The sequence below is a fragment of the Lissotriton vulgaris genome, unplaced genomic scaffold (assembly GCF_964263255.1).
Source record: "Lissotriton vulgaris unplaced genomic scaffold, aLisVul1.2 SCAFFOLD_7640, whole genome shotgun sequence".
Classification (NCBI taxonomy): domain Eukaryota; kingdom Metazoa; phylum Chordata; class Amphibia; order Caudata; family Salamandridae; genus Lissotriton; species Lissotriton vulgaris.
This window is the reverse complement of record NW_028248638.1, coordinates 67801-79749: the sequence shown is the minus strand read 5'-3', so window position 1 is coordinate 79749 and position 11949 is coordinate 67801. Positions and strand designations below refer to the sequence as shown.

General features: G+C 50.4%; 1 non-coding gene across 1 annotated transcript; it reads left to right on the top strand.

Moving 5' to 3' along the window:
• The first annotated feature begins 9793 nt into the window (after positions 1–9793).
• Positions 9794–9900, top strand: LOC147663880 (U6 spliceosomal RNA). The gene has a single exon (XR_015305206.1). It is a non-coding gene; the product is annotated as a U6 spliceosomal RNA (small nuclear RNA).
• The last annotated feature ends 2049 nt before the right edge of the window (positions 9901–11949 follow it).

Sequence of the window (11949 nt, the reverse complement as noted above, 5' to 3'; positions counted from 1 at the left end):
ATTTTATCCATTTTGAGCAGTTGTTCACTTGTCGTTGATATCTGAGACTCTATTTTTAAGATGATCCAGGCAGTCTTCATGACAGCGCTCTCATAAGTACACCAAAAAGACCATTAGGTCCTCGGATAGCATCAAGACAGTATATGCAATTATACTAAGAATTACGACTCAAAGTTGGAAAGTATCTCTTCTCTTAATGTAAGTGTGCAAAAAAAGTTCATGAAAGATAGTAATTCCACTGATGTTTTATTAATTTATTTTTCTTTTCACAACAATCAGCCGACACGTGTTTCGTCTTATCCAACAGACCTTTTTAAGGCTGAAATAAAGACAGAATACACATTTGTCTTGATTTGTACAAAACGTGGAATCAGATGGAAAACAGTTGAATATACAATACTTGGAATTTCACAAACAAAATTTTCTTTACCAGTGTAAACAAGTGATTTTTCCTTTTCCAAGCCGAGAATATAGAAAGTGATATGTGTTGAGGTACATAAGAACCACAGTTGAAAATCAGGAAGAAAAATTCAAAGAGAATTCCAAAACAGAAAGAAATCCCAAAAAGAAGAAGAAAAGCCACAGCAAGACCGGAAATGCATCAAGGTAGATAATGTGAAATTTCCCCAACAAATAGAAGAAATGTGATAGTAAGAACAGAACTGTAACCTAAGAAGTGACAAACTAAAAAAGATTATTTTCTCTACAAAAATCTTCTTCGAGGTTGACTTCCACCACAGGTGGGGCCAATTCTGGTTCCTCTGTCTGTTCCATCTCCGTCCGGCATGGGGCACTTTTGCTTTCAAATAGGAGCTTTGACTACTGTGTATCGTGTTTCTCCATTGAGATGCGTCAGAGTGCCTACGTGGCTAGTAGGCGGCAGTGGGGTTTCTCAACCCGGTCTCACTGGTGGGGATGTTTTTTGGACTGAGGTGTGGCTCACCGACTCTCTTCGCTGTGCCTTCGTCCTTGCAAATGGTGCACAGGGGGTGGCCGCACAAGGAAGATCTGCACGCAGCCACAAGTGGAAAATTGAGGAAGGTCGCCGCCTCTTCCTCAGCACATGCAGGTCTAGATACTGTCCTCGGGGCCGTGGGAGTATATGGACTCAATCACTGACACCTAGGATATTCAGATCTTCTGCCTTAGTTGGTAGCTTGTAGCCCCGTGATCTACCAACCGCACCGTGGCCCACAGGGAGTCCCAGCAGGAGAGCTTGTGTGTCCTGTTTTGGGGAGGGGGACAATCTTCCCCCCATGAAGCAAGTTCTGGCAGGGCTTATTCTCACAGGTCCCCCTCTGCAGATTGTCCTGGGGGGCCTGGTTCACCAAAGAGGCGTCCTCAGTCCACTTAGGCCCACCTGCACACTACTCAACTTCCTCTGCGCGGGTGCAGCTCTCGGGCTCCCTTGCTCCAAGGCAATCAGGTCTGGTCCACAGCAGCCACAGGCCCCTCACCTCCGGTGACAGCAGAACTCCAATGCACTTTTGTCGGGGTGCAACCAGCACATCGCAGGGGAAATGTGGACAGTGCAAATCTGCTCAATGACCTACTCTCGCAGCCTGCTCTATGGGGCCCCACTCTCAAGGAAGCGTGTTCAGTGTGCTCTGGCCCACCCTGCACTCCTTGCCGTCATCCTTGCAGGTGCAGCCCACAGTTACTCCCCTCCAGTAAGCCAGATCCAGTGCACAACAGCAGTAGGTGCCTCACCTCCAACGGCGGTTAGGGTGTCGATGCACTAGCCCCCAGGTTGCCGCCACTTCCACCAGGTGCCCATGATGTGGTCATGTCAGGCAGTCAGTTTACCCCGCATCTCACAGGTCAGCCCGGGTTCCCCCCACAGGCACCACCTCAACTCTCTCATGCGACCGGGATGTTTGCAGTGCGCCTATTGGTGGATTCACTTCATTTGACCAGCATGGGCAGCTAATTGCACCCCAAGTGGGAGCTGGTTGGTCAAGTATTAGTCAGGATTAATTACTAAGCTGGCAGAGCCCCTCTATTTAGCGGCCATTTCTCTGTTCGGCTAGGGTCCGCCCACCACTGTAGAAGTTTAGTCTGTGAAGTTGAGCAAGACTGCACATTGAATCAAGCAGGGCTCTTGTGGAGTGCAGATCCATGCCGCTGATTTCAGCCCGGCTGCTGCAGAAGAAACTTTTCACCCCTCCCACTGGAAGCCAAGTTAAATGCAAGATGGGCACCTCTTGACAGGAAGGGCTGGAGCCTGCATGGTGGGCTGCCCCTGATAGCATTCAGTGTGCTGCACAGCTCCCACAGGAGGTAGAGGGTATCTGATAGAACTGGAGCAAGTTAGTTTGCTCGCCAGCAGGACAGGGACAATGGGTGCCGGGTGTGGCTATTGGCGGAGTTCTTGCCAAACTCTGCACTTAAAGTGGAGTGCGAAGTGGCCAAAGCTCAACGAACTCCACTGGTGCAGCAGAATTTACCACCCACCCCTAGTTTTGGTACCCACATAAAAAACCCTAGGGTAAGATTGATGTATTAAGATAATTTCCTGTTAAAAGAACATATGCCGGAACTAGCACATTCCATCACATCAGCAAACCAGAGGTCTCTTCAAGGTTTAGGTCTCACATAAGTCAAGCAGTAAGGAAAACAGACGTATCCAGAACAAATGTAATTTTGAAGACATAAGATATGGTTTTCATGGTGTATCTCAATCAAACCCTTTCAAGAAAGTTTTGAAAGGTGTTGAACCTTACTCCTTCTTTCTCAGAAAATGTTGGTTTGGAATGGGTATATGTAAAATTAAGTGAATAAATCCATGGAGAAATCCAATGTAATCAAAAGTAAGTTTAATCCAGAGAATATAAAGTCCCATCCATCAGCACGCAGGAGTCAGGTGCAACATTCCATCTCCATGGTGCTAATCAAAGAGAAACATAAAGGCAATTGGGATTCATAGGTTGAGCATAGAAAAACATAAATTTGACACTATATTACATACCTTCATTCTATAATACTAAAACTATTTATCCGTTACAAAGTCTTTGAATTTCATAGGCAAAGTTTTGGTTCTTGCACTTCTCTCCTTAGGATGGCTGGCCGGAGAGAAGATTCACTAGAGGGTGGTTGCATAAAGGAACTATTTTCCAAGAGAGAATCGTTCTTAATGACAACAACTCTATTGAGATTCCAAATTCGAGAATCTTCAGTCTTAATTGCACTGGTCAAAACTTTGATAACCTTATGAGGTCTTTTAAACAACCCAGATGCCTTTCGTCCAAATGGGCCTTTGATCATTACCTAGTCACCAACATCCACCACAGTGCTGAAAACAGAAAAGACAGTGGAGCCTTCTCAATATCAGCACCTAACCTGAATAACTCTCAATCATATCATTCCTTTCTGTCAACTTAGGGAAATGTGTGCACACTGATTACCACCCACCATCACAATGCTAGTTCAAGAAGAACTTTAACAATATACAGAGAAGCACAGGAAGCACAGAACACCAACCTACTTGCCGTTTTTTTGAGAGATCTGGATGACTAAGTCGGACATTCTCTTTCAAGAGTCAAGACTGAGGGATAGCACGCAACTATAGTCTTTACGATCTATAGATACGACTCTCTACCGAGAAATCGCCCTGAAGAAGTCCCAAGTTGGAATGAAACATGTCGGCTGTATTATCTTTTCTACTACTTTTGGAATAAAAGAAATCAAAATTGAGGAATTCTACTATTGTGATTATTATAGTTTGAATTTATTTTATCACTGACATTGTGTGGTGCACCTGTGTTTCTCTGTATATTGTTAAAATTCACCACAGTGGTTTTAACTGCTTTCCCGACATCATATCTTTGTTTGCATGCCACAATTTTATCTTTTTCATTTTGTCCCCAAAGACCATCTACAGACACATTTTCCTTCTTAGACCCAGAAAGGCGCCACAAAGGTGCTGGGATGTTTTCCTTTAAGAAGATCAAAAGGGGTACGCCTAGTTGTAGCATGAGGGGAGAACCTATAAACCTCAACCTTTTTGTTTGCCTCTTTTTACCAATCCAACCCATTCTGTTTTGACATTGAAATGGTTTCTTTAAGTACACGAACAAAGTGTGCCACCATACCATTCGTTTCTGGATGATAACGTGAACAACGCTTATGCTTTATGGAACACCTTTGCAAAAACTTTTTCCATTTCATCATATACAAATTGTACACCATTGTCTGTTCATTAATAGCCAGGTAGGCCTTCTTACGCAAAGATTTATTTGAGGAAAGTAATTACATGCTTGGATTCAATGCATTTAGTAAATTTGATTTCCGGCCACCTTGAATACATGTCAATCAAAACAAATACATATGTTTCACCCCGATTACCAGTAACTGGACCTATTATGTCCAAGGCTAATTCTTGCCATGGACCGTCAGGGCGCTCCCTGATAACCATGCGTTGGACCCTGTGCTTAAGACATTTTTCGCTAAGAGAACAAGGTATGAACTCCCTTATAGATTGCTCAAACTGAAGATAAATGCTAGGCCACCAGTAATTAAGCCTGAACCTCTCTTTTGTTTTATACATGCCCTGATGACCTTCATGAGCCAACTCAATCAATTCTCCTCGAAGAACCAAAGGAGGAATTAATTTTGAACCCCTGATGACAGGACCATCAACTTCAGACAATTTGTTTCTAACATTCAAATATTTATTCAATTCACCATCAACTTTTGTATTCCACCCCTTTTAATCAAAGAGCACAATTCTTTAAGGACTACATCATTCTTGCACTTTTCTCTCCACTTCTCTTCTTTTATCCCATCATGTTCAGTGTTACACACCCATTCATCCATCTTGTCATCCTCAATGATCGACTCATCCACCTTAGTGCATACAAGTCTTGAAAGCGTATCTGCAATGCAGTTTCTCACACCAGGTAAGTACTCAACATCAAAATTATAAGCTTGAACAGCCACAACCCATTTGGATATCTGGCTAGATAAAGAATCAATACTTTTCTTGTTAAAAACTTCACATAACGGTTTGTGATCTGTTCGTACACTAAACCTTGTCCCCCAAAGCTAATTTTTTAACTTCTTTGTAGCCCAATGTACAGCTAGCGCTTCTCTTTCTATTAACGAATATCTGAGTTCTGCCCCTTTTAAGCTCCTAGAAAGAAATAAAATCACATTAACCTCATCACCTTTTTGTTGCTGAAGTACAGCTCCAAGACCCTTCATACTTGCATCTGTAATTAATACAGATTTAAATGACGGATCAAAACTTCTTCATTTTGGGGTGTTTTCCAAATGCGTCTTCAAATTGTTGAAGTATTCTTCACACTTTGAAGACCATTGAAAATCAACTCCTTTGCATAATAGCATCCTCATATTAACACTTTTCTCAGCAAACCCACGTACAAACTTACTGTAGTATTTAGTCATGCCTAGGAATTTCATTACCTCCTCGTTAGTCTTCCTCGCCACATGATTTACATAGTGAGCTTTAGCTCCACAACAGAACCCTCCAAAGCAAAAGAAAAACACCTCCCACCCCCTCCCAACATGGCCGACCAGTCCCACCTGACCTCTATAAGAGGCGCACCGGCCCAACCAACAGCCTGTTTTTTTTGTTCTGCGCGATTCTCTCCAGAGCGCTGTTCAGGTAAGATGGGCCGGCGTGAGCTGGCCCTGGGGTTTTAGGGTTGTGGACCTGCTCTAGCGGTCTCTGGTGCCTTATGCCTAAAATTCCCCCCCCTCTTCCTTCCCCCGGTCCTGTGGGACCGGTTAGGTGCTGCTATAGCGTGCCAAGGGTCTACAGGGGGGGGGGCGGCCGGGGGTGTGGAGTGGTTGTACAGCCCAGGTCTCCCCCGGTCGTTACTGTTGGGCCCTAGCCTTTCTGTGGGCTTTTTGGGTTCTGCGCATTCTCCTGTGTGTTGTACATGCTGGTGGTTGCAACGCCCCTCAAATAGAGGTGTTTCGTGTGTTCCTGGCTCCCCTGTTTAGATATGCGCCTGGAATTGCGCTCTGACTACATGCCACGAGTTGTGGACATGGGCGCTGACTCTCGCCAAAAGTTTCAGCCGTCTCAAGTGTATGTGTGTTTACATTTGTCTGCCCCACAGAGACGGATCACTTCTAATAAGTGAGTTCTCTATCTGTCACTGATTAAGGACATACTCACTAGAGCTTTCTGTATGGGCATAAATGTGAATGCTCTTATAAATTTTGGCGCTGATGAAGACGAGTCCGGTGAGTGACTCGTATTTCAATTTTGTTAATTGAAGGTGTGCCAGGGGTTTGCGCCAAGTTTTTAAAAAAACCTCAGGCAGCAGATGGCGCTGTGACACTGCCTGCGTGTGTAAATCAACTTCTCCCGGTGCAGCAATAGGCACGCGGGGGGTTTTGATACACGCATGGGCGGGCTGGAGCCTTGCCTGGGTCAGCGGCGCTTCTGCAGTGCGTTGTGTCCGGACGCGCAGCTTGTAGTGAGGCCGCTTGTCCGACTTCTAGAGAGTCCCACAGGTACACAAAGGTGCCTACCTTTTTGTCGATCGGCGGTCCGGACCGGGTGCTCCCCTCCTGCGGGCCTGGGACGCTGGTCGCTGCCGAGTCTCGCCTCTGCCTCCCTTCGTGGATTGTGGCTGCCCTACGGGCCGCGGCGGTTTGCCGCGCTGTGGTTGGCTCCGGGCGCCTCCCGCCTCTCGGGGGCGGGGTTCTTGTTGCCTCCAGGTGCGACCGAGGTTGTCCTTCATCGGTCTTGGATTTCTCCGGCTGCCGCAGCGGTTGGGACGCGGCGTGCTGGGACTGTAGGCAGCGCGTCTGTCTCCTTCTCGGAGGGTCCGGGGCACCATTTCATGTAAGGAGCATAGCTCACAGGTGAGTCTTGTGCCATCGGTGCAGACGGTCCTCACAGGCCAGGGTTCGAATCCTGCCAAGGCTGTAGAGGTATCCCACGTGGAACTTTTCTAACTGTTTTTTTTGTGCCCTGTAATTCCGGGCTGTTAGCATACAACACGATGTGAAGGGGTAGTGTTTTATTCCTTCTACGTGCAGCCATAGGGCCTGTGACATTGTCTCATTCACAGAGTGACTGTGCTTATCTGGCGCGCTCTGAGGGGGCGCGGTGCTGCATGGGGACAGATCCCTTTTGTCCGTGTGCCCTATTCTGGTGCCCTGGGGGACTCGCCCTGGGCCGTCTGGTTGCGCCGGTCGCGAGTGTTCCACTCGTGGTGTCCCGTTCTGCAGCTGTGGAGATGTGTGGCTTAAGGGTTAGCGAATCAGACCCTGGTGCAGAGGTCTGGCCCAGGCCCTGGGTTCGATTCCCCGCCTCGGCGGGTCTTGGACTCGATGTCCCTGGGATCAGTTATGGCCTCTGGGCATGGCTGGTTTTTTTCTCTCCGCGTCGGCCCCACGGGGCTTTGGTGGCCTGGACTCCTCCTTGGGCCTCAGGGAGTTGGCCGGGTTGGGACTACCGGGGCTAGTGACTCAGTGGATTGATGTGTCTACTGCAGGGGCTGGTGTTTGACCTCGTGGTCGCAGGTTCAAATACCGGCTGGTCCACTCGGCCTTTCATCCATCTGTGGTCGATGAGATTATTTCCATTGCGTTGGGTAACAACTGACAGCTGTTCTTCAGCGCCAAGATTCCCGTAGGGGTGAATGGGCACCTTACATGTACATGTGTTTTGTTATGAAACAGCGGCTTTCGTGCTTACGCCTTGTGCCCTTACGGGGGGGGTTGTGCGCGATTTTCGCATCGTGTTGCGCTTCTGTGTAGTCCGGCTTGGCCCCTGCGCAGTTCAGGTGAGGACGTCCCGCCCTTGCATGGGTGGGGTCCTTCGGCGGGTCCAGGCCCGAGTTTCGGCGGTAACCGGTCTCGTGCTGGTTCTGCCGCTCCCTGTCTCACCCCTAGAGACTGACTTTCGGCTCTCTCACTCCAGGGGGTCCCCTGGGGGGGGAAGGGGGAGGCGGTTGCCTCCGTTGCATACCGTCCTGGGACGTGGCTGTCCCGGTTCTTGGGCTCTTCGGGCTTGCTGTCCAGTCTTGCGGATTTTCCGCGGGGGAAGAGGTGTGGCGCCGTGGCCAGGGCGACGGACGCTGGAATCTGGGATTCAAGGTTCAATCCCCGGCACTGGAGGCAGATTAGCCCAGCACCATTTGACTCTGGGCAATAGCTTGCTTATTCTTCCCGACGGCACCCAGTGCAGGAATGCCTTCGGGTAGCTGAGCGCTTTACAAACACTGGATTTCCATTTTAAACCCACCGTCTCGACGGGTTGGGGTCCCTGCTCCTTCCCTGGTCTCACCTGTAGGTTTTTCTGGGACCATGGATTGGCCTGTGGGGCCGGCCTGCGTGTGACTGCGGGTGCTTCCGTTGGGCTTGCCTTCTGGCCCAAAGGGGGGGGGAGCTGTGCTCCTGGCCCGCCTGGTGGATCTTCTTCGCCGGGTGTGGGTCTTGGGGTTCCCTGTCTGGCCGTGTGCTTCCTCTCGGCCTCGTTTTTGTTCCTCCCCCGTGGGTGAGGCTTCATATCTGGCGGTGTCTCTCACCCGTCGGCTTCCTGACCTATGTACGGTGGTCCCTTCGGTCCTCGTCTCGGGCTTGTCCTCCTTCGGGGGGGCGTGTGCCTGGCCCCGGTCCTTCCCTCCGGTTCTTTCGGGGGGGGGGAGCGTCCTTTGGCGCCGGGTCGTTTGGAGGTCGTTGGGTTCTCCTGCGGCCGCTCAGCTCCTCGTGCTTCGGGGGTTGCTGAATGTCTTCCTGGCCGGCCGTCTTTTTGCTGTGCTCGCTTCGGCAGCACATTTACTTATATTGGATGAGGTGGCTGGCTTGGCCCCTGCACATTTTCGTGTGGCGTTCCATTTGCCGGTGCTTAGGTCCCCAGGTCTTGGCCGGGTCGGGCGCCCTGGTGGGGGTGTCACCGGTCCTGGCCCTTCGGGCTGTCTTTCCCCCGGGGTCCGACGGAGTCGGGTCTGGCCTTCGTTGCCTGGTCTCGCCCTGCCCCGGTGGTGCTTCGACGCCTGGGGCCTCGGCTCGGTCTGCCTCCGATGTCTCGGTGCACGGAGGGAGACTCGGCCCTCCGGCCCGGGTTCTACTCCTCCTTCCGGGTCCTTATTGCCTGTCTTTCGCGTGGCCTTTCGGTCTGATGTACGCGTTTCCCCCGTGCCCTCTGAGATCGCGGGTCCTCGGCAGGATTCGCTTGGGCAGGGCCGGGGTGCTCATGGGTGCTCGACTCGGCAGCGCATGGCCTTGGTTTGGAACGTTACAGTGGAGAGGTGCCTGGCACCCGCGCGTGGTTGCCACGCAAGTCGTGGTGCGTTCCTGTTTTTAGTCCCGGCGGGGTCCACCGGCCTGGGTACCATCTCCTATGGCGAGCTGAGGGTTCGAGCCTCCTGGCCGTTCCCGGATCTTCCCGTACCGTGGTTGGGTCCCCCGCTCTCGGCGTCGGTGTTGAGCCGGCTCTTGTCGGCTGGCCGGCCTCCTTCTGCAGGCCCGGTTCTTGTGCGGTGGACGCGGCTTGCTCAGGGGTTGTGGCTTTTGCTGCTGGGTTCCCGCAGGTCTTCCACGTTCTCTGCCTGTGCCCGGCGCTGGGCGTCCTTCTCGCGTTGGCGCGGTCGGCTTGGTGCTGTCCCCGCATCCGTGGTCCCCTTGCGGGTCTTGGTTTCCGGTCTGAGGGTTTTCCTGGGGCGTGGCCCCTTCTTCCCTGTGGGTCCGGTGGGCGGCATTGCGGGCCTTCCACTGTCCGGTGTTCGACGACCTGGTTTCCCGGGTGGCTCGATTGGCTCCGATGTTGTTTATCCTTCGCCCTCGGTCGCTCTGCCGGTCTCCCCCTTGGGTGCTCGCTTCGGCAGCACATATACTGATATTGGAACGATACAGAGGTGATTTGCAGGGCCCCTGCGCAAGGGTGACTCGCACATTCGTGAGGCGTTCCATATGAGTTCTCTCTCTCGTTCTACGAGCTCTTCGGGGTCCGCCCTTTTGGGCCCCGGCCCTCGGTGGCTTTGCGGTTCCGCACCTTTCAGGGGGTTTTTCCCGGGTGGCAGTGGTGTCTGCTGGGCGGATGGGCGTGCGGGGGTCGTTCCTCCGCTCCCCGCCCTTCTTGCGGGTTTTGCCGGACGGGGTTGTTCCTCCGGCATGTCCCCCGTGTCCTTCCCGGGGTTCCTTCCCTGGGGCCGCGGACTCGGGTGGTATCTTTACCGCTTTTCCCTGCCGACGAGGTTCCTCTCTTGTCCGTGCTGGTTGTTCAGCGTGCGGTTTTGGCTTCTCTTGGCCGCACGTCGTTCCTTTCCCGGTGGGATGGCCTGTTTTTTGTGTCTTTTGGCCCGGTTCGTTCGGGCCGCTAGCCCTTTTTCCACCTTGGTTCGCTGGCTTCCACAGGCTATCGGCCTTCCTACGCTTCGCTGGGTTCGGTGGATCCGGCGGGGGTCCCGGGTCAGTCCACGGGGAGTGGCTCGGTGTCCTGGGCCCCCTTCAGGGTGTCTCCTCTGTGGAGGTTTGTCGGGCATCGACGTTGTCGTCCCCCTCCTTGTTCATGGGTCTCTTTCGGTCCCGGGGGTCTTCGCTGGGGCCGTACGGAGTGCAGGTGCTGCGGCTCCTGGCTGGCCTACTTTTCCTTTATGTCTTGATTTCAGGTTTCCTGTGATCCCTGTGTTCTTGTCATTTATTCGACTTCAACCTTGGGTTGGTTTCTCTGCATCACCGTGTGGTGTTGTTTTTATGGTGGTCAATGAAGCCTTGTTGGCTTGGGTATTTGCTCACTATGTAAATCATGTGGCGAGGAAGACTAACGAGGAGGTAATGCCTTGGTTACTTACCGGTAATCTTCATTACTCCGAGTATAGTCTTCCTCGCCACATGAGTTCCCTCCCCCCCTCCCTGTCTGGCTATCGGCTTCATTGTTTGCTTGGTAGATCAGGCTGTTGGTTGGGCCGGTCCGCCTCTTATAGGGGTCAGGCGGGAGTGGTCGGCCATGTTGGGAGGGGGTGGGAGGTGTTTTTCTTTTGCTTTGGAGGGTTCTGTTGTGGAGCTAAAGCTCACTATGTAAATCATGTGGCGAGGAAGACTATACTCGGAGTAATGAAGATTACCGGTAAGTAACCGGGGCATTAATTCATCTTTATTAGTTGGAGAAGCTAAGTTATGTATGTTTTAAATTAGTTCTTGTTTGGGCTCTATACCTTTTTCTGAAAGGTTGTGTCCAAGATAGTTTATTGAATATTTCTTGAAATTGCATTTGTCTGACCTGACAGTAAGGTTATTTTGACTGAACCTTTCAAACACTTGCTTTACTCTCAAATCGTGTTCCTCATCATTACTTCCAAAGATCAAGACGTCATCTTGATAGATTTTTACACCAGGTTGATCTTGTAAAAGCTTTTCTAATGCCCTTTGAAAAATCAACGCTGCCGAAACCAAACTAAAAGGTAACCTCACAAATCTGAAAGGGCCAAATGGAGTGATGAAGTCGGTGTAATCTTTGTAATCACTATCTAGCATGATCTGGTGGTATGCAGATTTCAGGTCTACAGTAGAAAATACCTTTGCATCTTTTAGTATGAGCATTTCAGAATGTTGGGAAGTGGGTACCTATCAACAATAACATGCTTGTTTAAAGCCCTCAAATATATGCATAAACGCAAACTTCCATCGGATTTGCGTGCTGCAACTACTGGCGCCAACCATTGAGTCCCTTCAACTTCTTCTATAATGCCATCAGACCTTAACTTATCTAGCTGTTTTTTCATTTCATCCTACACAGAAAATGGTACGTAGCAAACTTTACTTGAAACTGGCACTGCTCCCGAAACTAATTTGATTTTATGTGTGTAACCTTAAAGACAGCCCAGTTCCACGCTGAACACACTGGGAAACAATGTCCTGAGTTTAGAAATGTAGTCAGTATTATCATCATTAGTTACAACTAAATTCACTTAGAATTTTTCTTTTAATAAGATTGGAGGATTACTATTTGGATCTAGCGTGACACCC